Source organism: Hypanus sabinus, chromosome 6, assembly GCF_030144855.1.
Source record: "Hypanus sabinus isolate sHypSab1 chromosome 6, sHypSab1.hap1, whole genome shotgun sequence".
NCBI classification, from domain to species: domain Eukaryota; kingdom Metazoa; phylum Chordata; class Chondrichthyes; order Myliobatiformes; family Dasyatidae; genus Hypanus; species Hypanus sabinus.
In genome coordinates, this window is record NC_082711.1 from 181274382 (window position 1) to 181299618 (window position 25237).

The 25237-nt window shown below is 43.2% G+C and overlaps 1 long non-coding RNA gene across 2 annotated transcripts in view; it reads right to left on the bottom strand.

Annotated features, from left to right (window-relative positions):
• LOC132396193 (uncharacterized) overlaps positions 1–25237 on the bottom strand; it is a 39294-nt gene that overhangs the window by 12961 nt on the left and 1096 nt on the right. For both annotated transcript variants that reach the window (XR_009512890.1, XR_009512889.1), the window contains exon 2: positions 13100–13285. This is a non-coding gene — a long non-coding RNA (uncharacterized LOC132396193). The remainder of the gene's footprint in view (positions 1–13099; positions 13286–25237) is intronic.

Sequence of the window (25237 nt, forward strand, 5' to 3'; positions counted from 1 at the left end):
CTTGGGGTCCGAGTCCATAGGACGCTCAAAGCAGCTGTGCAGGTTGACTCTGTGGCTAAGAAGGCAGACGGTGTATTGACCTTCATCAATCGTGGGATTGAGTTTAGGAGCCGAGAGGTAATACTGCAGCTGTATAAGACCCTGGTCAGACCCCACTTGGAGTACTGTGCTCAGTTCTGGTTGCCTCACTACAGGAAGGATGTGGAAACCATAGAAAGGGTGCAGAGGAAATTTACAAGGATGTTGCCTGGATTGGGGAGCATGCATTATGAGAATAGGTTGAGTGAACTCGGCCTTTATTCCTTGGAGCGACAGAGAATGAGAGGTGACCTGATAGAGGTGTACAAGATGATGAGAGGCATTGATCGTGTGGATAGTCAGAGGCTTTTTCCCGGGGCTGAAAAGGTTGCCATAAGAGGACACAGGTTTAAGGTGCTGGGGAGAAGGTACAGAGGAGATGTCAGGGGTAAGTTTTTTACTCGGAGTGGTGAGTGCGTGGAATGGGCTGCCGGCAACGGTGGTGGAGGCGGATACGATGGGTTCTTTTAAGACACTTTTGGATAGGTACATGGAGCATAGAAAAATAAAGGGCAATGGGTAAGCCTAGTAATTTCTAAGGTAGGGACATGTTTGGCACAACTTTGTGGGCCGAAGGGCCTGTATTGCGCTGTAGGTTTTCTATGTTTCTATGACTCCGTGCAGTGGAGGAACATGGAGAGTCATCGACCGAGACAATGCGGTGAGAATGATAGAATCCCAGCAGCGAGGGGATGAAGAAGCAGGAGAGTGCCGAGATCATCACGGAGGAGGAAGACGAGAGGCTGAACAGTCGACTCCTGATCCCACTACCAGTAAATGGCGCGGTCGTTCAGAATATCAACACAAAATATTTAACCACTCCACTACCAGGTCCCTGTCCCAGCAATGCAGTTAGCGCTCTATCCTCTTATGTTGCCTCCGCCCTGACCCCAGACCTCGATTTGAGGAGCGAAAGGGGTCAAAACATCTTCCTAGGACACTTTAGAAGCGAAATCCCAGAGTAGGAGCCACAGCGAAGAGCCGCCACCAGGTGGCGCCACTGCTCCAGGGTCTGCTCCACTCCAATGCAAACTGCTGTAGCTGATGTGAACTGGAACTATTGCCAAGGGTCGGTGGCTCAGGCAGCAGATTATTAACATCCCTAGTCAATGACCTGCTATCAGAACAAGGATATACTGAAGTGAACAAGATTTGAGTTCCATAGATTCACCACCTAATCTCTGTTCTAAAGGGATGTCCCTCTAGTCCTAGACTCCCTCACTATAGGAAACATCCTCTGCACGTCTGCGTTACCTTGGCCCAGCCCTTCGATATTCAATATATTTCAATGAGATCCCACCTCATTCTTCAAAATTCCAGCGAGGACAGGCCCAAAGCTATCAGATGCTCTTCATTTGTAAACACCTTTCATTCCCAGAATCCTCTCCAAAACCAGCACATCCTTTCTTAGATAAGGGGCCCAAAACTATTCTTGCTTTTATATTCTACTCCCCTTGAAATGAATGAATTTTCTTCAACACCAACTCAACCTGCAAGTTAACCTTTACAGAATCCTGCTCGAAGACTCCAGAGTGTGTTTATACTTCCAATTTTTGAATTCACTCCTGAATTAGAAAATAGTTCACACCATTATTCCTTCTACCAAAGTCCATAACCATTAAGACGTGCGAGGTATTGCGCTTTGGGAGGTCAAACCAATGAACGGCCGGGCACTGAGGAATGCAGTAGGGCAAAAGGATCTGGGAATACAGATCCATAATTAATTGAAAGTGGCGTCACAGTTAGATAGGGTCATAAAGAAAGCACGAGGCTCGTTTTCCTTCATACGGAGTATAGGAGATGGGATGTTGAAGTTGTATTAAATATTGGTGAAGTGAACTTGGAGTACTGTGTGCAGTTTGGCCATCTGCCTACAGGAACGATGTGAATAATTGAAAGATTGCAGAGAAAATTCACAAGGATGTTGCCATGACAGAACTTCATTTCTTGGAACATAGAGGTTTGAGGGCAGATTTGATAGAGGTATACAAAATTATAAGGGCATAGATAGGGTAAATGCAAGGCTTTCCCACTGAGGTTGGGTGAGCCCATATTAGAGGTCATGGGTTAAGGGTGAAAGATGAAATATTTAAGGGGGAACATGAGGGGAAATTTCTTCAAAGTGTGGTGAGTGTGTGGAAAGAGCTGCCAGTGCAAGCTGTGGATGTGATTCCAGTTTCAATGTTGAAGAGAAGTTTGGGTAGGTAAATGGATGGGAAGGCTATGATATGGGTGCAGATTAATGGGATTAGGCAGTTTAAATGGTTTGGCATGGACTAGATGGGCAGAAGGTCCTGTTTCTGTGCTGTAGTTCTCTATCATTCTATGACATACACTTCCCTACACTATATTCCATTTGTCACTTATTTGTCTAGTCTGGCAATTTGTCTAAGACCCTCTGCAGACTCTGTTTCCTCTCCGTTACCTGCCCCTATAGCATCTGTAAACCTGGCCACAAAGCTATCAAATCATCATCCAAATAGTCGACACAACACCTACACCTGATGAACACAACCAGTTACCAGCAGCCAACCAGAAAAGGCCTTTATTCCTGTTCTTCCATTCTTAGCAAATCTTCTCTCCATGCTAATATCTTTCCTGTAATTCCACGGGCTCTTATCTTGTTTTGCAGCCTCATGTGTGGCACTTTGTCAAAAACCTTACGAAAATTCAACATCCACTGATTCTTCTTTCTCTAGCCTGCCTGTTGTTTATTCAAAAGCTCCCTAATCCTTTACCTTCCCACTAATCTTTGCTCTACTGTGTTTGCTCTGGCTTTTATGCTTTCTTTGACTTCCCTTGATAATACTTCTTCCTCTTTGGATGCCTCTATCTTATGCCTTCTGAATTGCTCCCAGAAACTCAAGACATTACCGTTCTGCTGTCGTCCCTGCTAGCGTCCCCTTCCGATCAACTTTAGCCAAGTCTATCCTGACTATAATTCCCTTTACCCCACAGTAATACTAATACATCTGACTTTAGCTTCCTAGAAGCTTCTCCCTCTCAAACTGCAGGGCAAATTCTATTATACTATGATTGCTACCTCCTAAAGCTCCTTTACCGTAAGCTCCTGAATCAAATCAATTTAGAATTTCCATCTCCCTAACAGGCTCAACCACAAGCTGGTCTAAAAGCTATCTCATTGGCATTCTACAAATTCCTGCTCCTGGGATTCTAATTTATCCAGTCTCCCTTCATATTGAAATCCTCAATGACTATTGTAACACTGCCCTTTTGACATGCCTTTCCTATCTCCTGTTGTAATTTGTAGCCCACAACCTGGCTACTGTTCAGAGGCCTGTATGCAACTCCTGTCAGGGTCTTTTTACCCCTGTAGTTTCTTAACTCAACTCACAAAGATTCTACATCTTCTGAATCTATGTCACCACTTTCTATGAATTTTATTTTATTTTTTATCAACAGAGACACGCCACCTCCTCTGCCTGCCTGCCCATCCTTTCAATACAATGTGTATCCTTGGATATTAAGCTCCCAACCTTCAGCCACGACTCACAATGAAATACCTGACAATCTCTAACTACGATAGGTCATTTGCCTTATTCCATATACAGCATACATTTAAATATAACATCATCAGTCCTGTATTCACCACTCTCTTCAATTTTGTCTCCATGTTGCTTAAAGTTAAATTATTATCCCTTTCTAAATTTCTGTTTTATTCTTTATTCTGGAGATTTCAGTACCTCTCCTGCACCTTTTACTTTATTCATACTTTTCCAAGATTTTTAACCTACTCTGCCCCACCCCCTTAAAGCCCTAGTTATACGATTCACAGAACCCTGCTCACAGTAATGTACTGGGCTCCTTCCCCAATAATAGTGCCAGTGTCTCACAAATTCACAAGCAGGCTTAAGATCTGAAGCATATGTCATTAAATTTGTTGTCAGCAGTAGCACTACATTGCAATACATAACTTTTAAAACAATAACTTACAATAAGAAAAAAATATATATAAAATAAGTAATGCAAAAAGAGAGGGGAAAACAGTGAGGTTGTGTTGATGGGTTCATTGTCCATTCAAAAATTGAATGGTGGAGGGGAAGAAGCTGTTCCTGAAATGTCGTGTGTGCTTCTTTAGGCTCCTGTACCTCCTCCTTGATGGTAGCAATGAGAAGAGGGCGTGTCCTGGGGGATGGATGTTGCCTTCTTGAAGCATCGCCTTTTGAAGATGTCGTCCTTCACATTGAAGAGAATTTCAAATTTCTCTCTAACTTTTCCCAGTTCTGATGAAAGGTCATTGACTAGGGACATTAATCTGCTTCCCTCTACCCAGAGGCTGTCCGACCCACCGACCACTGGCAACAGTGGCTGATTTTATTTCGGGTGCCCGTCAGCTACAGCATTTTGCCTTGGAATGGAGCAGCTCCTGGAGCAGTGGCACCACCTGGTGGTGGCAGCTCTGCACAGCGGCTCCTGCTCCAGGATTTCACTGATCGAAGGAGTTTTGGCCTCGTCTCCTCTCCCAGCCCATATCAAGGTCTGGGATCTGGGCAGAGACAGTGGGAGTGCTGGGGTGGTGGGGGAGCAGGGACGCCGCCTGCAATACTGAGGCAGGGACAGGGCAGTGTGGTGTTTAAGTATTTTGTGTTGAACTTCAGGGATTCCTTAAGGTTGTTACCAGCCAGGCATAGTAATGGAGATGAGCTCCCACTACCTATTAAATGCTCCCAATGACGTGCACCTCAAATAACCTCTGACAACCAAGTCCAGCTCCTGGCCTTCACGCATGGCTTAGCTACTAAGCCTGGTGGAACCGTTTTTCACTGACAGGAGAAGAGGCGAAGGAGGGTTACTGGCGCCTTAAAACCTGTATCTTTGGGCAGCCGGGGCTCATCAGCAGTGGTTGGCAGCTCATCTTGGAGAAGGAAAACTCTGATCTCAAATCTCCGCTGCCTTGCGGCTGTACCCACTCATGAGGAAGGCTTCTGGAGTAAACCCTGAGGAAAAATCCAGAGCTGGAGACCCTAAGGCCGCAATATGTTGAATTCAACACTGACTGGAAACTGCTGGTCCCTGTTGTTCCTTTGGGTTCATCAGATGCATGGAGAGGGGGAGCTTGCAACATGGGCAACAGCTTGCCCTCCATATTGTACCCAGCATTCTTCCTCTGTCCTTCCACTATGGGATTCTGTCATTCCATCCGCTTTGACTCAGTCCGGGAGGAATTTCTTGTCGGGAACAGATTCTCAGTCTGAGCTTCTGAAACAGGTCTGTGGTAGATGCCAGCTCCCTGGCCCCACACTTACCTTTGGTGCATCTAGACAGTAAAGACACCCTGGGTCAGCCTTGTTTATTGATAACAATTCTGTCTTCAAAACTATAATTCCAAGAAAACTCACTACCAAACTTTGGACCCTGGGAGTTAATGCTTCTCTCTGTTGGTCTTTGACTTCCTGAGCAACAGACCGCAACCAGTAACGAGAGGCAGCAACATCTCCGCCATGATTATTCATTTTTGAATGCCTGCAAGAAAATGAATCTCAGGGTAATATATGGAGATATATCAAAGTTCAAAGTATATTTATTATTAAAGTACATCTACCATATACAATGTTGATTCATACACTGTATGTACTTCGATAATAAATGTACTTCGAACTTTGAACCACGATTATTCTAAACACTTTGCAGTATCGTCCTCAGACTCTGACTCCACTCTCTCTAATGGGCCGTATCTCAAATAACGATGAGTCCGAGTACAAGGAGATAGACAGCACAATGACATGCGTCATGACTACTTTTCCCTCCATTTCAGCAAGACAAGGAGCTGGTTATCGACTTCAGGCAGGGGGAGGTGGACCCTAACCTGACTACGTCAATAGTATTGAAGTTGAGAATGTTGAGAACTAGCAGTGGCCTGTCCTGCTCCAATCACGTAGACATCACGGTCAATAAAGCTCACCAACATTTCCACTTCATCAGGAGGCTAATGAAAGTCTGTGTCCCTGCCACCTTTTACTAACGCACACAGAAAGCATACTTTCCAGATGTGTAATGGCACCTGCTATACCAAGTCGTTTCTTTGATGTTGTCTTGAACGGGTTCCATGGTGTTTCTTTTCATGGCTGCCTGTCAGATGAATGTCAGCTGTATTCTGTACATACTTTGATAATCCATATACTTTGAAAGTTTGCTGTGCACGTGAGTGTAGGGAGATGTGGACATGGCTCAGATCATCATGGAAACAGGATCCCCTCCATGGACTCTTCTCTGCACCTCTCGTTGCCTCAGTAAAGCAGCCAGCATAATGAAATTCCCACCCCCCCTGGATATTCCTCTCCTCCCCCCATCACACACAAGATATAAAGGTCTGAAAGCACGTACTACCAGACTCAATGACGGCTTCCACCCTGCAGATATAAGATTATTAAATATCCTTTAGTGTGTTAAGATGGATTCTTGACTTCACAATCTACCTCATTGTGATGTTGTGCCTTATTGTTTATCTGCACTGCATTTTCTATAGCTGTTATACTTCATTCTGCATTGTTATTGATTTACCTTGTTCTATCTCAATGCACTACGAGTTGTGATTGATAAGTTTGTGACCTAGGGTAGAAGGAGTCAATTTTAGCAAACCTAGCACATTTATTTTTCAACATAGACCCCTCCTACATTTACACACTTAGTCCAGCGGTCATGAAGCATACAGATCCCTTCTTTGTAGAAGTGGTCCACAGCAGGGAGTGATTGATAAGTTCGTGGCCTAGTGTAAAAGGAGATGTGTTATTAACTTCAAACTTTCTGCATTTTCACTCAAAGAGTTGAATTCCACGGGCATTTAATGAGAGTGGTATAACTCATCTCCTTCTACCTTAGGCCACAAACTTATCAATCGCCCCTGCTGTGGACCACCTGGAGGGCCGAGACACTCTCGTTACATGCACATAGGTCTCTGTCTGTGCACAGGTGTCAGTACACAAGTTCTCTGTACCTGTAGACAGGTGTTTGTCCATACATAGGTCTTTGTCTGGACACAGGTTAATGTTTGTACACGAGACTCTGTCTGTGCGGGTGTCTCTGCTTTACAGGGGTCTCTATCTGTGCACAGGTCTTGTCTTTACCCGAGTCTCTATCTTTACGCAGGTGTCTGACTGTAAACAGGACTTTGTACACAGGTCACTCTCTGTACATGGGCTCTGTCTGTACACAGGTGTCTGACTGTAAACGGGACTTTGTCTGTACATGGGCTCTGTCTGTACACAGGTGTCTGACTGTAAACGGGTTTCTGTCTGTACAGGGGTCTCCGTCTGTACTCTCTTCTCTGTTGTACATGGGCTCTGTCTGTATACAGCTGTCTGTCCAAACACGGGTGTCTTTTTGCTCAAAAGTCTCTGCTGTGCACAGGTGGTGTGTCTGTACACAGGTCTCTGTACACATGTGTCTGCCAGTAAACGGGACTCCGTTTGGACACAGGTTTCTGCCTGTACACAGCCGTCTGTCTGTATAAAGGTGTCTCTGTATCTAGATCATTGTCTGCAAACAGGTGTGACTGTCTGTACACAGGACTCTGTCGTACACAGCTTTCCATCTGTACACAGGACTCTGTCTGTATACGAACATCCGTCTGTACACAGGTCTATGTACACGTGACTGTCTGTAAACTGGTCTCTGTACAAGCTGCCCCTGTACATGGGGCTGTGTGTCACAACGACGGATTCAGCAGCGCAGCAGATACGGCAATTGTGCTGGTGAATGCGCACCTGTCAGCAAATTAGTATTGCATTGTATTGAACTCCATTGTTTCGTCGCGGCACTTGGCGAGACTTGAGCAAAGCACAGCAACGTTAGGTTGCCTGTTTGCATTCGGCCTTGCCTGAGAAGTTGGTCTGTCGAGGCAGCAGACTCTGAAGACTAGCGGTATTGGTTTTAGAAACATAGAAACATAGAAAATAGGTGCAGGAGTAGGCCATTCGGCTCTTCGAGCCTGCACCACCATTCAGTATGATCATGGCTGATCATCCAACTCAGAACCCTGTACCTGCTTTCTCTCCATAGCCCCTGATCCCTTTAGCCACAAGGGCCATATCTAACTTCCTCTTAAATATAGCCAATGAACCAGCCTCAACTGTTTCCTGTGGCAGAGAATTCCACAGATTCACCACTCTCTGTGTGAAGAAGTTTTTCCTCATCTTGGTCCTAAAAGGCTTCCCCTTTATCCTTAAACCATGACCTCTCGTTCTGTTACTTCCCCAACATCAGAAACAATCTTCCTGCATCTAGCCTGTACAATCCCTTTAGAATTTTATACGTTTCAATAAGATCCCCCCTCAATCTTCTAAATTCCAGTGAGTATCAGCCTAGTCGATCCAGTCTTTCTTCATATGAAAGTCCTGCCATCCCAGAAATCAATCTGGTGAACCTTCTCTGTACTCCCTCTATGGCAAGAATGTCTTTCCTCAGATTAGGGGACCAAAACTGCACACAATACTCTAGATGCGGTCTCACCAAGGCCTTGTACAACTGCAGTAGAACCTCCCTGCTCCTGTACTCAAATCCTTTTGCTATGAATGCCAACATACCATTTGCCTTTTTCACCGCCTGCTGTACCTGCATGCCCACCTTCAATGACTGGTGTACAATGACACCCAGGTCTCGTTGCATCTCCCTTTTCCTAATCAGCCACTGTTCAGATAATAATCTGTTTTCCTGTTCTTGCAACCAAAGTGGATAACCTCACATTTATCCACATTAAATTGCATTAGGGTTTTATATTCAGTTATTCCTTTCAGCCGCAGTGCTGGCTTTGCTTTCCATTTGAGAGTTTTAGTTAGTGGCCCTGTTTGTCTGGCGTTCATTGTTTTCTTTTCCTTCTGATTCCGGTCGCACTGAAGTCTGAACTATCGACCCGCTTCAGAATCTCTCACTCCACGATTTCCACTCTCACGGCCATCAATCCACGAGCTCACTGTTGATACAGCCAGCGTCAACTTACAGCCGTGAACGTTCTCGCCTCAGTCCGCTCACAGCATCTTGCAGGTCCTCCTTTCCTGCTGCCCTGACAATCCCTGCTTCTGCTCTCGCGCCCGGACCTGAACTGATTCCCGTGTTCATACAGGAGCCGAGTATTCCACCTCCAGGCAGATATTCTGGTGATCCCGATGGCTGCAGGTATTTTATTACCCAATGCTAGGTGACATTCTAAGCCCAGCCTGGTTGTTTTGGTGATGATGCGCGAAAACTGGCGTACACAGTCAATCTTCTTGATGGGCCTCCACTCAGCCTGTTCAACACTTTATGGGAGTAGGGATACCCCGCAGCCCGGTCATTCTGACATTTTGTGATGGAGTTAAGGAGGGTTTTTGATCTTCCAGTACAGGGTCAGGAGGCTGCCCACCAACTCTTGGACCTGTGACAAGGCAGAGGAATGGTGGGAGCCTAAGCAGTTAAATTCCATACCCTTGCAGTAGAGACAGGTTGGAATGAGAGAACTCTTATCACTGCCTTCCAGCGTGGACTGAACGCAGGGGTCTGGCATGAGATCGCCGTCCGGGACGTGCAGGAGAGTCTGGATGACCTGATAAATCTGGCTGCTCGAGTTGACACCGGGTGATTGAGTGGAGAGGGAAAGAATGTTTTGAACTTAGAAACATAGAAAACCTACAGCACAATTCAGGCCCTTCAGCCCACAATGTTGTGCCGAACATGTCCCTACCTTAGCAATTACCAGTCTTACCCATAGCCCTCTATGTTTGTAAGAACCATGTACCTATCCAAAAGTCTCTTAAAAGACCCTATCCTATCCGCCTCTACCACCGTTTCCGGCAGCTCATTCCACACACTCACCACTCTGAGTAAAAAACTTACCCCTGACATCTCCTCTGTACCTACTCCCCAGCACCTTAAACCTGTGTCCTCTTGTGGCAACCATTTCAACCCTGGGGAAAAAGCCTCTGACTATCCACATGATCAACGCCTCTCTTCATCTTATACACCTCTATCAGGTCACCTCTCATCCTCCATTGCTCCAAGGAGAAAAGGCCGAGTTCACTCAACCTGTTTTCATAAGGCATGCTCCCCAATCCAGGCAACATCCTTGTAAATCTCCTCTGCACCCTTTCTATAGTATCCATGTCTTTCCTATAGTGAGGCGACCAGAAGTGAGCACAGAACTCCAAGTGAGGTCTGACCAGGGTCCTTTATAGCTGCAACATTACCTCTTGGCTCCTAAACTCAATCCCACGATTGATGAAGGCCAATACACCGTACGCCTCCTTAACCACAGAGTCAACCTGCGCAGCTGCTGTGAGTGTCCTTTGGACTCGGACCCAAAGATCCCTCTGATCCTCCACACTGCCAAGAGTCTTACTATGTTATTTATAATATATATATCTTAATATGTACTATATTCTGTCATCATATTTGACTTACCAAAATGAACCACTTCACACTTATCTGGATTGAACTCCATCTGCCACTTCTCAGCCCACTTTTGCATCCTATCAATGTCCCACTGACAGCCCTCCACACTATCCACAACACCCCCAACCTTTGTGTCATCAGCAAACTTACTAACCCATCCCTCCACTTCTTCATCCAGGTCATTTATAAAAATCATGAAGAGAAGGGGTCCCAGAACAGATCCCTGAGGCACTCCACTGGTGACTGACCTCCATGCAGAATATGACTTGTCTACAACCACTCTTTGCCTTCTGTGGGCAAGCCAGTTCTGGATCCACAAAGCAATGTCCCCTTGGATCCCATGCCTCCTTACTTTCTCAATAAGCCTTGCATGGGGTACCTTATCAAATGCCTTGCTGAAATCAATATACACTACATCTACTGCTCTTCCTTTATCAATGTGTTTAGTCATATCCTCAAAAATTCAATCAGGCTCACAAGGCACGACCTGCCCTTGACAAAGCCATGCTGACTATTCCTAATCATATTATACCTCTCCAAATATTCATAAATCCTGCCTCTCAGGATCTTCTCCATCAACTTACCAACCACTGAGGTAAGACTCACTGGTCTATAATTTCCTGGGCTATCTCTATTCCCTTTCTTGAATAAAGGAACAACATCCGCAACCTTCCAATCCTCCGGAACCTCTCCCGTCCCCATCGATGATGCAAAGATCATCACCAGAGGCTCAGCAATCTCCTCCCTCGCCTCCCACAGTAGACTGGGGTACATCTCATCCAGAACTAGCAACTTATCCAACTTGATGCTTTCCAAAAGCTCCAGCACATCCTCTTTCTTAATATCTACAGGCTCAAGCTTTTCAGTTTGCTGCAAGTCATCACTACAATCACTAAGATCCTTTTCCATAGTGAATACTGAAGTAAAGTATTCATTAAGTACCTCTGCTATCTCCTCCAGTTCCATACACACTTTCCCACTGTCACACTTGATTGGTCCTATTTTCTCACGTCTTATCCTCTTGCTCTTCACATACTTGTAGAATGCCTTGGGGTTTTCCTTAAACCTATCCACCAAGGCCTCTTCTGGGTCTCCTAATTTCCTATTTCTCCGGTCTGAGCGCGTCTCTTCTCCATCACCTGCCTATCCTCCCTCTCGCATTGTCTAATTTGTGAGCTTTCCCTATTTGTGAGCTAAGCTCCTCTTCCCCAGTCTCTTCAGTTTGGTTCCCACCCCCCAACAATTCTAGTTTAAACTCTCCCCAGTAGCCCTAGCAAACCTCCCCACCAGGATATTGGGCCCCCTGGGATTCAAGTGTAACCCGTCCTTTTTGTACAGGTCACACCCGCCCCAAAAGAGGTCCCAATGATCCAGAAATCTGAATCCCTGCCTCCTGCTCCAATCCCTCAGCCATGCATTTATCCTCCACCTCATTCTATTCCTACTCTCACTGTCACATGGCACAGGCAGTAATCCCGAGATTACTACATTTGCGGTCCTGCTTCTCAACTTCCATCCTAACTCTATGTAGTCTTTTTTCAGGACCTTTTCCCTTTTCCTACCAATGTCAATGATACCAATATGTAGCACGACCTCTGGCTGTTCTCCCTCCCACTGCAGGATATCTTGGACGTGATCTGAAACATTCTGGACCCTGGTACCTGGGAGGCAAACTACCATCCGAGTTTCTTTCCTGCGTCCACAGAATCGCCTGTCTGATCCCCTGACTATAGGGTCCCCTATCACTACTGCCTTCCTCTTCCCTACCCTTCTGAGCCACAGGGCCGGACTCTGTGCCAGAGGCACGGTCACTGTCGCTTCCCCCAGGTGGGCTGTCCCCCCCCAACAGTACTCAAACAGGAGTACTTATTGTCCAGGGGTACAGCCACAGGGGTACTCTCTAGTACCTGACTCTTCCCCTTCTCCCTCTTGATTGTGACCCACTTGTCTGTCTCCCGTGGTCCAGGTGTGACCACCTGCCTATAACTCCTCTCTGTCACCTCCTCGTTCTCCCTGACCAGGCGAAGGTCATCGAGCTGCATCTCCAGTTCCCTAACTCAGTCCCTCACGAGCCACTGCTCGACACACCTGGTGCAGATATGGCCATCTGGGAGGCTGGGAGACTCCAGGACCTCCCACACCTGACACCGAGCACAGAAAAGTGGCTTCATACACATACTACTTCCTTTCCGCATTTAACACAGTTAAACCCACCTCGCCTAGTCCCATTGAGCCAAAGCCCTTTCACTCCGCTGCCTGCTGGATATGGCGGTAATGGGACGAGGCGCTTTTAAACCTTCCGCGTTCTACTGGCTGACGTCACGTGCCTGCACAGTCTCGCCTCCCTTTAACCCGAGTAGTAAAAAACTCCTTCACTCTGAAGAATCAGCAGTTCACTCGCAGCCTTCTTGCTCTTGAAATTCTTACGCGCCGCCTGGTCACCATCTTCCCTCGCCCTCTTTCCCCCAACCGTCCCCACTCTCCACCCAGCTCCCAGTCCTCGGAGGAGCCTATGCAAGTAGGGCGCATGTGCCTGCCTCAGGAGGAATGTGAGCAGCGCCGGAGAACGGGTTTCTACCTCTCTTGTAGCAAGACATTTCCGGGCGACATGTCCCAAGCGTCCAATAAAAAGAGTTACCTGTCAGCAGGGAGGGGAGGCCAGATGGGTCGGTTCTGTCTTCAGTCTGCTTCCCCTAATTGTGTAATGCTTGCAGCTTCCTTGTCATGGAGGTCTCAGACCCATGAACTTAAGGCGTTTATCGACTCTGGTGCAGCCAGGAATCTTATGGACATCTCTCTTGCTCAAAGATGGGGAGTTCCAACTCTGGAATTAAAAGATCAATGTCAAGGCTCTGGATGGTCAACCTCTGGTAACTGGCCAGATCCACCTTTCCACCCAACCCCTCCAACTGGTGCTTGAAGGCAACCATCATGAAGAAATAGCTTTCTATCTAGTTAATTCACCTGAACTGCCAATGGGACTTGGTCTCCCCTGGTTATCCCAACATAACCCACAGATCAATTGGTCTCTGAAGGTACTCCAAGAGTGGGGACTAGCATGCCTGTCTACCTGTGTGGGTCCAGCTCAAGCTCCATTCCATGAATCCCCTCCTGTGTCAGCTAAGGATGTGGACTTGTCTGGGATTCCAGACGAATATGCAGATCTCCTTGAGGTTTTCAGTAAAAGAAAAGCCACCACCCTGCCCCTACACTGGCGTATAGCTGTGCCATAGACCTCCTACCTGGCACTGGTCCTCCCCGGGCCGGCTCTTTTCCTTTTCTCATCTTGAAATGATGGCCATGGAGGAATACATCAAGGAGGCATTGAGCATGAGGGTTTATCTGTCCGTCAACCTCACCAGCAGGAGTGGACTTCTTTTTTGTGAGCAAGAAAGATGGCAAGCTCCATCCCTGCATTGATTATCGGTCCCTGAACAACATCACTGTGAAGAACTGCTACCCTCTTCCCTTGCTGACGTTTGCATTTGAACATCTCTAGGGAGCAACCATAGTTTCCAAAATTGATCTGCATAATGCTTACAATCTGATTCACATAAGAGAGTGAGTGGAAAATGGCTTTCAACACTCTAGTGGCCACTATGAGTACCTGGTGATTCCTTTCAGTTTGGCCGATGCCCCCGCTGTGTTGAAGGGCTTAGATGACAATGTGCTCAGAGACACGTTGAACCAGTTTGTGTTTGTGTATTTAGATGACATCCTTATCTATTCCCGCTCTCAAAAGGAGCACATTCAGCATGCCCGGAGAGAACTCAGATGGCTTCTTGAAAATAACCTGTATGCCAAGCCTGAAAAATGTGAATTCCATAAAGACCAGATGTCATTTTTGGGCTATATACACCCCAGCCAGTGTTCAAGTGGACCCTAGTAAAGTTCAGGCAGTTGCAGAATGGCCCAAACCATCTACAGTCAAAAAGGTACAGCACTTCATGGAGTTTGCAAACTGTTATCGCCCCTTTATCTGGAATTTCGGCTCCAATTAATGCACTCACCAAGAAGACCTCGGCAGGATTCCATCGGACGGACAATGCCGACCAAGCATTTTTCGAGCTAAAGTGATGTTTCACCACAGCCCTACTGCTGCAACACCCAGACCCATCTCAACCATTCATTGTCGAGGTGGATGCATCCGATGTAGGCATTGGAGCTGTCCTCTCTCAGAGCTTGTCTGCAGATAACCAGCTGCACCCTTATGCCTTTCTTTCCTGTCCCTTGACTCCGGCCAAAAGGAATTATGATGTTGGGAACCAGAAGCTTCTGACTGTCAAGGAATCCCTGAAGAAATGGCGACATTGGCTGGAGGGGACAGAGCATCCATTTTTGGTCTGGACAGATTACACGAACCTCTCCAATTTTCAGAGCTAAGAGACTCAACTCTCGTCAAGCCTGGTGGGCTCGGGGGACGTCACGTGATGACATACGATCTAGACGTGGAAATCCAGCTCTCCCATGAAAAACCAGTAAAATAATGTTTAAGTGAAGAAAAGTTAGTAAATACTTTTTAAAAATTACTTATAAACCACTCAGGATTGTCTTAAGATATGTCTCCTAAACAGAAGCAGAAGAAAACTACTACTTTGAAGACAATACAAGTTGGAAAAGAATCAAGGCCGGCCGCTATGAAAGAGCCTCGGGCTCAAGTGCATTTTACCTTCAGCGGTACAGAACAGGAAACTGCGGCAACATCAACCCTCTCCAAAAAAAAACGAGCAACAGGAATTGCGCATGCGTGAAGAAGGGGCATGCGTGAAGGAAGGGGCATGTGTGAAGGAAGGGGCATGTGTGAAGGAAGGGGCATGCGTGAAGGAAGGGGCATGCGTGAAGGAAGGGGCATGCGTGAAGGAAGGGGCATGTGTGAAGGAATTGCGCATGCGTGAAGGAAGGGGCATGCGTGAAGGAAGGGGCATGTGTGAAGGAAGGGGCATGCGTGAAGGAAGGGGCATGTGTGAAGGAAGGGGCATGCGTGAAGGAAGGGGCATGCGTGAAGGAAGGGGCATGTGTGAAGGAAGGGGCATGCGTGAAGGAAGGGGCATGCGTGAAGGAAGGGGCATGTGTGAAGGAATTGCGCATGTGTGAAGGAATTGCGCATGCGTGAAGGAAGGGGCATGTGTGAAGGAAGGGGCATGTGTGAAGGAAGGGGCATGCGTGAAGGAAGGGGCATGTGTGAAGGAAGGGGCATGTGTGAAGGAAGGGGCATGTGTGAAGGAAGGGGCATGTGTGAAGGAAGGGGCATGTGTGAAGGAAGGGGCATGTGTGAAGGAATTGCGCATGTGTGAAGGAAGGGGCATGCGTGAAGGAAGGGGCATGTGTGAAGGAATTGCGCATGTGTGAAGGATGGGGCATGCGTGAAGGAAGGGGCATGCGTGAAGGAAGGGGCATGTGTGAAGGAAGGGGCATGTGTGAAGGAAGGGGCATGTGTGAAGGAAGGGGCATGCGTGAAGGAAGGGGCATGTGTGAAGGATGGGGCATGCGTGAAGGAAGGGGCATGTGTGAAGGAAGGGGCATGCGCAAACACGAGCAACCCAAACTACAAATCCCAGCTATGATCGGAACTGAAAGTGAAAGTGAATATGTGGTGGAATCAGATTCTCTGGGTAAATCAGACGAAGATGAAGAGACAAACAAAGAAGAGCAACAGGAAGAGGTTGGAGGTGATATTGGAGACATAAAAAATCTTTAGTGCAAATAATGCATGAATTAAAAGCATTAAAAGTAATTTAAAAAGATATTAAAAATATGAAGATTATGTTTGATAAAATGTTGAAAAGACAGGACAAAATGGACAAGAAAATTAAAAACTTGGAAGAAACAACGGGAGACACCATCGATAGAGTAAATAAAATGGAAGATGATATTTTTGCCTGGACATCAGAAAGAAAATGATTGTTGAAAAAAGTGGATGTACTTGAAAATTTTAGCAGACGAAATAATATTAAGATTGTTGGACTTAAAGAAGGTATAGAGGGAGAGGATCCAATAAATTTTCAAAAATAGATTCTGGAAATTTTGGAAATGGAAGAAGGAACCCAATTAATTGAAATTGAAAGGGCTCACGGAGCCTTAAGATCAAGACCTCAAGTTGATCAAAACCCACGATCAATCTTGATAAAATGCTTAAGATATCAGGATAAAGAAAAGATCCTGAAGGCAGCTGCCCAAAGTGCCAGAAAGAGAAACGGGCCATTGATGATAGAAGGGAAAATAGTTATTTTCTGTTGTTACGCCTGTGCTCCCCCACCTCCTTTTTGAGAATCGCAAGATCGCTATTAAGTCAGGTCAGGAGACCCAGGTAATGAGAGAAAGACATGCAGAATTCACAAAGAGTTTGGAATGTGTCCTGGCCTCCGAAAGGCGGAACCATTGATACCGGCTATTGTCTCTTGGAGACGGAATTGTGTATTGAGCGCTGTGCTATTCATCGATCCCCTCAAGGAATCAGGCAACGTGGGCTGGTTGGGGGATGGCATTCTCCCCAACCTGATTGACATCTGAGACCCCGTGAGTGGGGATAAAAGAGGGTCTGTGGGAACAGCCCCTCAGACGCACCAGAAGAAACACTCGACATCCTGTAACAGCGTAATAGCGAAAGCCGGTGGAAAGCCACATGCGTCCTTTTCCATTTGCCTCGGAATTGGTGGCCTTGCCTCAGGAGAACGGCTTTAGCTAACAACAGGGAAATCAGCCCCCAACGACTCTCGAAGGATTGACATCATAAAAGGAACGGGCAAGTTAAACATCCGTCTTTCTCTCCAACCAAAAAGCTGCAGCTTGAATGAACTTGAGTGACTTTTATATTTCCATCGGACAATACATTATCCCCTAGACAACGATAGAGCTATTTCTTATTGATTATTATTATACCCGTGCTTTTAGATTTAGTATTGACGACGTATATTATCTGTATGTTTGCATTGATATTATTTTTGTGTATTTTTGTCAATAAATACTGTTAAAAATAGTACCATCAGACTTCAACGGACCTCTCTATGTTTGCTGGTAAGTAACCCAGTTACGGGGTACGTAACAATTGGGGGCTCGTCCGGGATTTGACACCAAATTGGGAGGCCAGCGAATCGGGCTTGTAAGTCCAAACTTGGATCTGGTTACGTGGGTAGCCAGACGGGAAACCAGCAAAGATGGACGTGGATGAATTTATGGAAAACCCGACTCTAGAGGCGGCCACCAAATCGGACTTGATAAATCTGGCAAAAGGGCTAAACCTCGCAGAGGTGAGGTTGTCCATGAAAAAGCGGGAGGTGCGGAGGGCCATAACTCAGTATTATATTGGGAAGAATGTGTTTGCAGCTGAGGTATTGGAAAATATCCCTGAAAAGGTACCAGCTAGTGGGACGGCTCAGTTAGAGTTGGAGAAATTAAGGTTGGAACCTTGGTAATAGTGAGGGCAGTCCTAGATGAAAAGGGTGCCCTTGCCTTGAAGAAGTCTGCTGGGTTGGCAGATGAGGTTGTTTCAGCCCGCGGGTTTGAGTTTACTCCGGAAGAGAGTTGCCCAAAGAGCAGCTGGGAGAATCAGGGGAATTTAGAATTTGGATCGGGTATGGGTATTGAAAGCCTGGAAGAGGCAAATGTCCCGTTTGAGTGTGTCCAAGATGTGGATGCACGTGGTACTGAACCTAGTAATGGAGCTCAGAAAAAGACTGAGGTATTTGATTCAGTTGAAAAGGAATGCAGTCCTTGTGGGTCAGATAGACTTGGTTCAGGGAAGAAAGGGTTAACCTTGGTAATAGTGGGAAGTGAGAGTTCCCAGGTGTTTGTGCTCGAAGGTGTGTTAAAAGTTAGTGGGGAGATGAATATTATTATTGAAGGAAAAGGGAAATGTGTAGTTCCCAAATTGAATGAAGAAAATTTAAAGGCTGGACTGATACCAAAGGCAGCAACCAGGTTACAGAGAAAATGGCGTGGTACCACAAAGCCTGTGAATCAATTACAGGTTGAGTTGGAAGGTAACGGACAATACATTTTCCCCTAGACAACGATAGAGCTATTTCTTATTTATTATTATACCAGCGCTTTTAGATTTAGTATTGACGACGTATATTATCTGTATGTTTGCATTGATATTATTTTTGTGTTTTTTTATCAATAAATACTGTTAAAAATAGTACCATCAGACTTCAACGGACCTCTCTATCTTTGCTGGTAAGTGACCCAGTTACGGGGTACGTAACACTATCCTGATATAAGTTATGACCTTTTGAAGAGAAAGGAGGAATTTAACCCAGTGAAAAAAGTTTTATGGGAAAAGGGTTATAAATTTATTTTGCACCATCCTGCAACCCTGATAATTTTTTTGGATGACGGAAAAAGAAGATTTTTTACTGATTATTGGGATGCGGAAGAATTTGCACAAGAACTCCCAAATATTTGCGAACCACAGCCAAAGATTTAAAAGTGAAATGGATTAAAGATGAAGACAGGGACAGTGAATGGAGTTGATGGATGTTTAAGGACAGAAAAATATTTAAATATATTCTTAATTATATGATACAGGGGGAGAAAGGTAAAAATTTGAGAAATATTAATCAAGAGTAGTGATATTTTTTTCTTCTCTTACATATACTTTTTTATGTTACAGGGGAGCTGGGGGAACTTGGGATCGATTGCTACAGGATTCACGTGCGCAATCATGGCGATTGCCATGACCCGTACAACGGAGGGGGGTAATTTTGTGTTTTTTTTATTCACAACAGTAGTAGGGGGGTATTTTGTTATTTTTTCTTTATAATCTATTTTTCTTTAATCTTTCTTTCTTTGCCTGGACAATCGGGGGGGGGGGGGGGGTGGAGGGGAGACACATAGCAACACGGAGAATTTTAAAAAGATTCCCCAAGGTACAAAGAAAGTTGAAAAGTTAGGTATTACTATAGACTGGAGTAACCCTGTTAAAAATAATGACGAATTTACTGAATTTTTAAAGTTTTAATGTTAATGGGCTTAATGGACTGGTGAAAAGAAAAAGAATTTTAACATACATTAAGAAAATGAAAATAGATATAGCTTTTTTTACAAGAAACACACTTAACAGAGATAGAACATCAGAAATTAAAGACAGATTGGGTCCGAAATGTTATCGCAGCTTCATTTAATTCAAAGGCGAGGGGAGTAGCAATTTTGGTTAATAAAACTTTACCAATTAAAATACAAAATGTATTGATTCTGCGGGGAGATATGTAATTATACATTGTCAAATCTTTTCAGAACTATGGACTCATGAATATTTATGCACCAAATGAAAATGATGTAAAATTTATACAAGAGGCCTTTTTGAATTTGGCTGACGCACATGACAAAATATTAATAGGTGGAGATTTTAATTTTTGTCGAGACCCAGTTTTAGATAGATCAACAAAGGTTGTTACAAAATCAAAAGTAGCAAAATTAACTTTATCATTGATGAAAGATTTAAATTTGATTGATATATGGAGAAGAATTAATCCAAAAGAGATTACTCATTTTATTCAAATAGACATAAAACTTATTCAAGGATAGATTTTTTCCTATTATCAATGAATATTCAAGACAGAGTGAAAAATATGGAATATAAAGCAAGAATATTGTCAGATCATTCCCCTTGATAATGCCAATGATAATGATGGATAAAGAGGAATCGATTTACAGATGGAGATTTAATTCAATATTATTAAAACGTCAAGATTTTTGTGATTTCATGAAAAAGCAGGTTCAGTTTTTTCTAGATACAAATTTACATTCAGTTGATGATAAATTTATAGTATGGGAAGCAATGAAGGCATATTTGAGAGAGGTCAGATAATAAGTTATACTTCTAAAATTAAGAAGGATATATGGTAGAAATAGATCAATTGGGAAAAGAGATTACAAAATTAGAAAAAGAATCTCAAAGATATATGACAGAAGAAAAACGAAGACTACTTGTTAACAAGAAGTTACAATATAATACACTTCAGGCATACCGAACAGAAAAAGCAATTATGAGAACTAAACAGAGATATTACGAACTAGGTGAAAGATCACACAAGATTCTTGCTTGGCAGTTAAAAACAGACCAGATTTCCAAAACGATAAATACAATTAGAATAAGTGTAAATAAAATTACTTATAAACCTTTAGAAATTAATGAAACTTTTAAGAATTTTTATTCTGAACTGTATCAAACAGAATCACAAAATGATAATGTCAAGATAGAAAGGTTTTTATCACAAATAACTCTTCCAAAATTGAATTCGGAAGAACCGAAGGGATTAGATATGCCTTTTACATTAAAAGAGGTCGAAGAAGCTCTAGGATCACTTCAGAGTAATTAATCCCCAGGAGAAGATGGTTTTCCTCCCGAATTTTATAAAAAGTTTAAAGATTTACTAATTCCTCCTTTTATGGAGTTAATATACCAAGTGGAGGGAATGCATAAACTTCCAGAATCTATTTCAACAGCTATTTTAATAGTATTGCCAAAAAAAATAGAGATCTTTTAAAGCCAACATCATATAGACCTGTTTCTTTGTTGAATACCGACTATAAAATAATAGCAACAATTTTATCTAATAGATTATCTAAATACTTATCAAAATTAATACATATGGATCAAACAGGATTTATCAGAAATAGACAATCGGCAGATAATGTAACTCGGTTACTTAGCATAATTCATTTGGCACAAAAGAGGGAGGAAATGAGTGTGGCAGTTGCCTTAGATGCAGAAAAAGCATTTGATAGATTGGAATGGGATTTTTTATTTAAGGTATTGGAAAAATATGGATTAGGAGTATCTTTTATAAAATGGATTAAAACCTTAAATACTAATCCCAAAGCTAAAGTAGAAACAAATGGTCAAATTTCAACATCATTTCAGTTAACAAGGTCAACTAGGCAAGGTTGTCCATTATCACCTGCTTTATTTGTGTTGGCGATAGAACCATTAGCTGAATTAATTAGAATGGACCCAGATATTATGGGTTTCTGAGTTGACCAGGAGGAATATAAGATTAATTTATTTGCTGACGATGCTTTGCTTTATCTAACAAACCCATTGTATTCGCTGCATAAATTATCTTCTAGATTGGAAGAATATTGGAAAATATCAGGCTGCAAAATAGATTGGGATAAAAGTGAAATTCTACCTCTTACTAAAGGAGATTATAGTCAACGTTGACTAATAACTCAATTTAGATGGCTGATAAATGGTATAAAATATTTAGGTATAAGAGTTGATAATGATATAAAGAATTTATATAAATCAAATTATTTACCATTATTGAAAAACATTCAAGAAGATCTTGATAAATAGATTACATTACCAATAACATTAGTAGGCAGAGTAAATGCTGTAAAAATGAATATATTCCCTAGATTACAATATTTATTCCAAACACTACCAATACAATTACCGCAGAAGTGTTTTCAAGAGTTAAGTAAATATGTGAGGAAGTTCCTTTGGAAAGGTAAGATGTCAAGAATATCGTTGGAAAAATTGACATGGAAATTTGACCTAGGAGGGTTACAACTTCCAAACTTGAAGAATTATTATAAAGCAAATCAACTTAGATTTATTGCATCTTTTTTTGATGAAGATAAACCGGCATGGATTAGAATAGAATTAGATAAAATAGGAGAAAATATTCCAGAAGATTTTATATATAAATGGGAATCTAAATGGATACGGGAAAAGAAAGAATCTCCTATATTAAAACATTTGATTGATTTATAGAATAAGATAAATGTTGATGATGAGTTAAAGAAATCTTTATTAGCAAAGAGACCTTTAATTCAAAATAAACTTATTCCTTTTACAATGGATAACCAACTTTTATACAATTGGTTTCAAAAAGGGATTAGATATATAGGAGATTGTTTTGAAGGAGGTATATTAATGTCATTTGATCAATTAAAGAATAAATACAAAATATCAAACAACACTTTTTTGTTATTTCCAATTAAGGGCTTATTTAAGAGATAAACTGGGTCAAACAATGTTATTGCCGAAACCTAATGAAATAGAAACTTTAATTCAAAAAGGGAAATTTTAAAAAATTATTTCTTGTATGTATAGTTTGATTCAAAAACAGTCAATTAAACAAGGAATTCATAAGTCAAGACAAAAGTGGGAAACTGATTTGAATTCAATTTGAATATTAAAATTGAAGAAACAAGTTGGTCAAGACTATGTCTTGACAGTATGACTACTACAACAAATGTCCGGTTAAGATTAGTGCAATATAATTTTTTACATCAATTATATATTATGCACAAAAATGAATAAATTAAACCCTAATTTATCTGATCAATGTTTCCGATGTAATCAAGAAATTGGTACTTTTTAGAAGGCCAGAAGGTCTATACTACAAAATTGGAAAGAAGTAAATCCTCCTACTACATTTCAGTGGCTTTCTCAAACTATTTCTTATCTGAGTTTGGAAAAAATTAGAAGCACTATTTTTGACTCATCAATTAAATTTGAAGAAACTTGGAGACCGTTTATTCGACATTTTCATATGAATTAATTTGGCCTTTTCCGGACCTTTCTGCTTATTCATGTTCAGGTATGGAGTTCCGGAGTTCTTTGACACTATCTTATACTTGTAAACTGTTGTTATTGCCTATGTTAGTTTAGTTTAGTGTTTTATTTTTTTTTAATATATATTTTTTCTCACATATTTTTTTAATATTTTTTTTTTCTTTTTTAATGGCTATTTGTTTTTTTTTCATATAATCATGTGGACTTGATTAAGGTACTTTCTTTTGTTGATGTTTAGTAGGATATTATTATCTTATTATCAATGTGATTTCAAGTCTATTGTATTTATAATTTACTTATTATTATGTTATTTTTTTTTGTGTATATGTGAAAATCAATAAAAAGATTGAAAAAGAAGAAATTGGTACTTTTTTACACTTGGTCTTGTTTTAAAATTCAACCTTTTTGCACAAATTTAAGAGTTTTATTGGAACAAAATATTGGAACACAACTGCCACATAATCCAACATTAATTTTACCAGGCGATATTGAAGGGATAAAATTGAAATCCAAACTGAATAAATATCAGAAAGAATTCATAAAAACTGCATTGGCAGTAGCCAAAAAGGCTATTGCAGTTACTTGGAAATCGGATTCATACTTAAGTATAGATCGTTGAAAGAATGAAATTTTCAGCTGTATTCCACGAAAAAATTACTTATAATTTAAGAGATAAATAAGAAATATTTCTGAAAATTTTGCACCCTTATTTACAAAAGATAGGATTAATTATATAGGTGCTCCGAAGATAAAATTATTGGTTATTTGGGGAAAGAAATAAATATATATATACTAAAGCTATTATGAACTCCATGGAGCATGTGGGGATCTTCCGATATCCAAGCACTCTTCCTTTCTTTCTTTTTTCTTCTCTCTTTTTTTCTCTCTTTCTACAGGGATATGTTAGGGGGGAGGAGGGAAGGGTTGATAATTTTTTTTCCTTCTTCACCATAAAAAAAATTATAAAGCCTGGTGGGTCTTCTTCACACAGTTCAATTTCATCCTCACTTATCGTCCCAGCAGGAAGAACACAAAGGCCGATGCTCTCTTCTGGCAGCTCTGCCGGTCCAGAGCCCACTGCTCTGTGATCTGGGGAATCGGGGCAGAGGTGAGGGCCCAGGCCCGGACAGAGTACCTCCCAACCCGCTGTTGTCCCTGCTGCGCTGCGTTCCAATGTGTTGGATGGGGTCACTCCTCGCGTCTGGCTGGACATCCGAGAATTCAACGGATCCAGGAGTTTATGAAGAGACAATTTTGGTGGCCATCTATCTCCCAAGATGTCCACGACTTTGTATCTGTCTGTCCCACCTGTGCTCGGAACAAGTCATCACGCCAGTGTCCTGCAGGTCTCTTATGTCCACTACCTGTACCTCACCGCCCTCGGTCCCACCTCTCAGTAGATTTTATCACTGGTCTGCCCCTGTCTAATGGAAACACCATCATTTTGCTCGTTGTGGATCGATTTTCCAAGGCTGCTACTTCAAAGCACTGCAACATTTTGCTGCCTTCTTGCATTTGGCCTTGCTTGAGAAATTGGACTGTCGAGTCAACTGACTTTGAATGTGGTCTGTAAGATCCTGTCCAAGTCTACCATGTGGTGAACTACCTATACCTGTCTGGACATGCCCCTCCTGCTGACTGCTCCTGTGGCTCCTCCCACGACCCCGGTATAAAGTCGTCTGACTTTGAATGTGGTCTGTAAGATCCTGTCCAAGGCTACCGCCATAAGGGTCAAGTCTGCTCTGGGACAGGTGATCCACCCAGTCCAAACCTGTGCTGGACCGGGCAGGAAGATCTCAGACAGCCTCGCGCTGCTGAGGGACACCATCGCCTACGTGCAGGACAGGGGGGTGGACGCCTGCCTGGTCAGCTTGGACCAGGAGAAAGCCTTCGACAGGATAACGCTCACGGACATGGCGGATGTACTCTCCAAAATGGGATTGGGGAGGGAATCCGGAATTGGATCAAACTGCTCTACACAGACATCTGTAGCGCAGTCCAGGTCAACGGGTGGGAAACAGACATCTTCCCCATCAGGTCTGGAGTCAGGCAGGGCTGCCCTCTCTCCCCCGTCTTGTTCGTGTGCTGCATAGAACCCTTTGCCGAAGCCATCAGGAGGGATGGGGGCATAGGAGGTAGTGACGCTGCCAGGCAGCGGAGGGACCCAAGTCAAAACCTCCCTGTACATGGACGACGTCACCGTCTTCTGCTCCGATCCGAGGTCGGTTCACAGGCTGATCGGCATCTGCG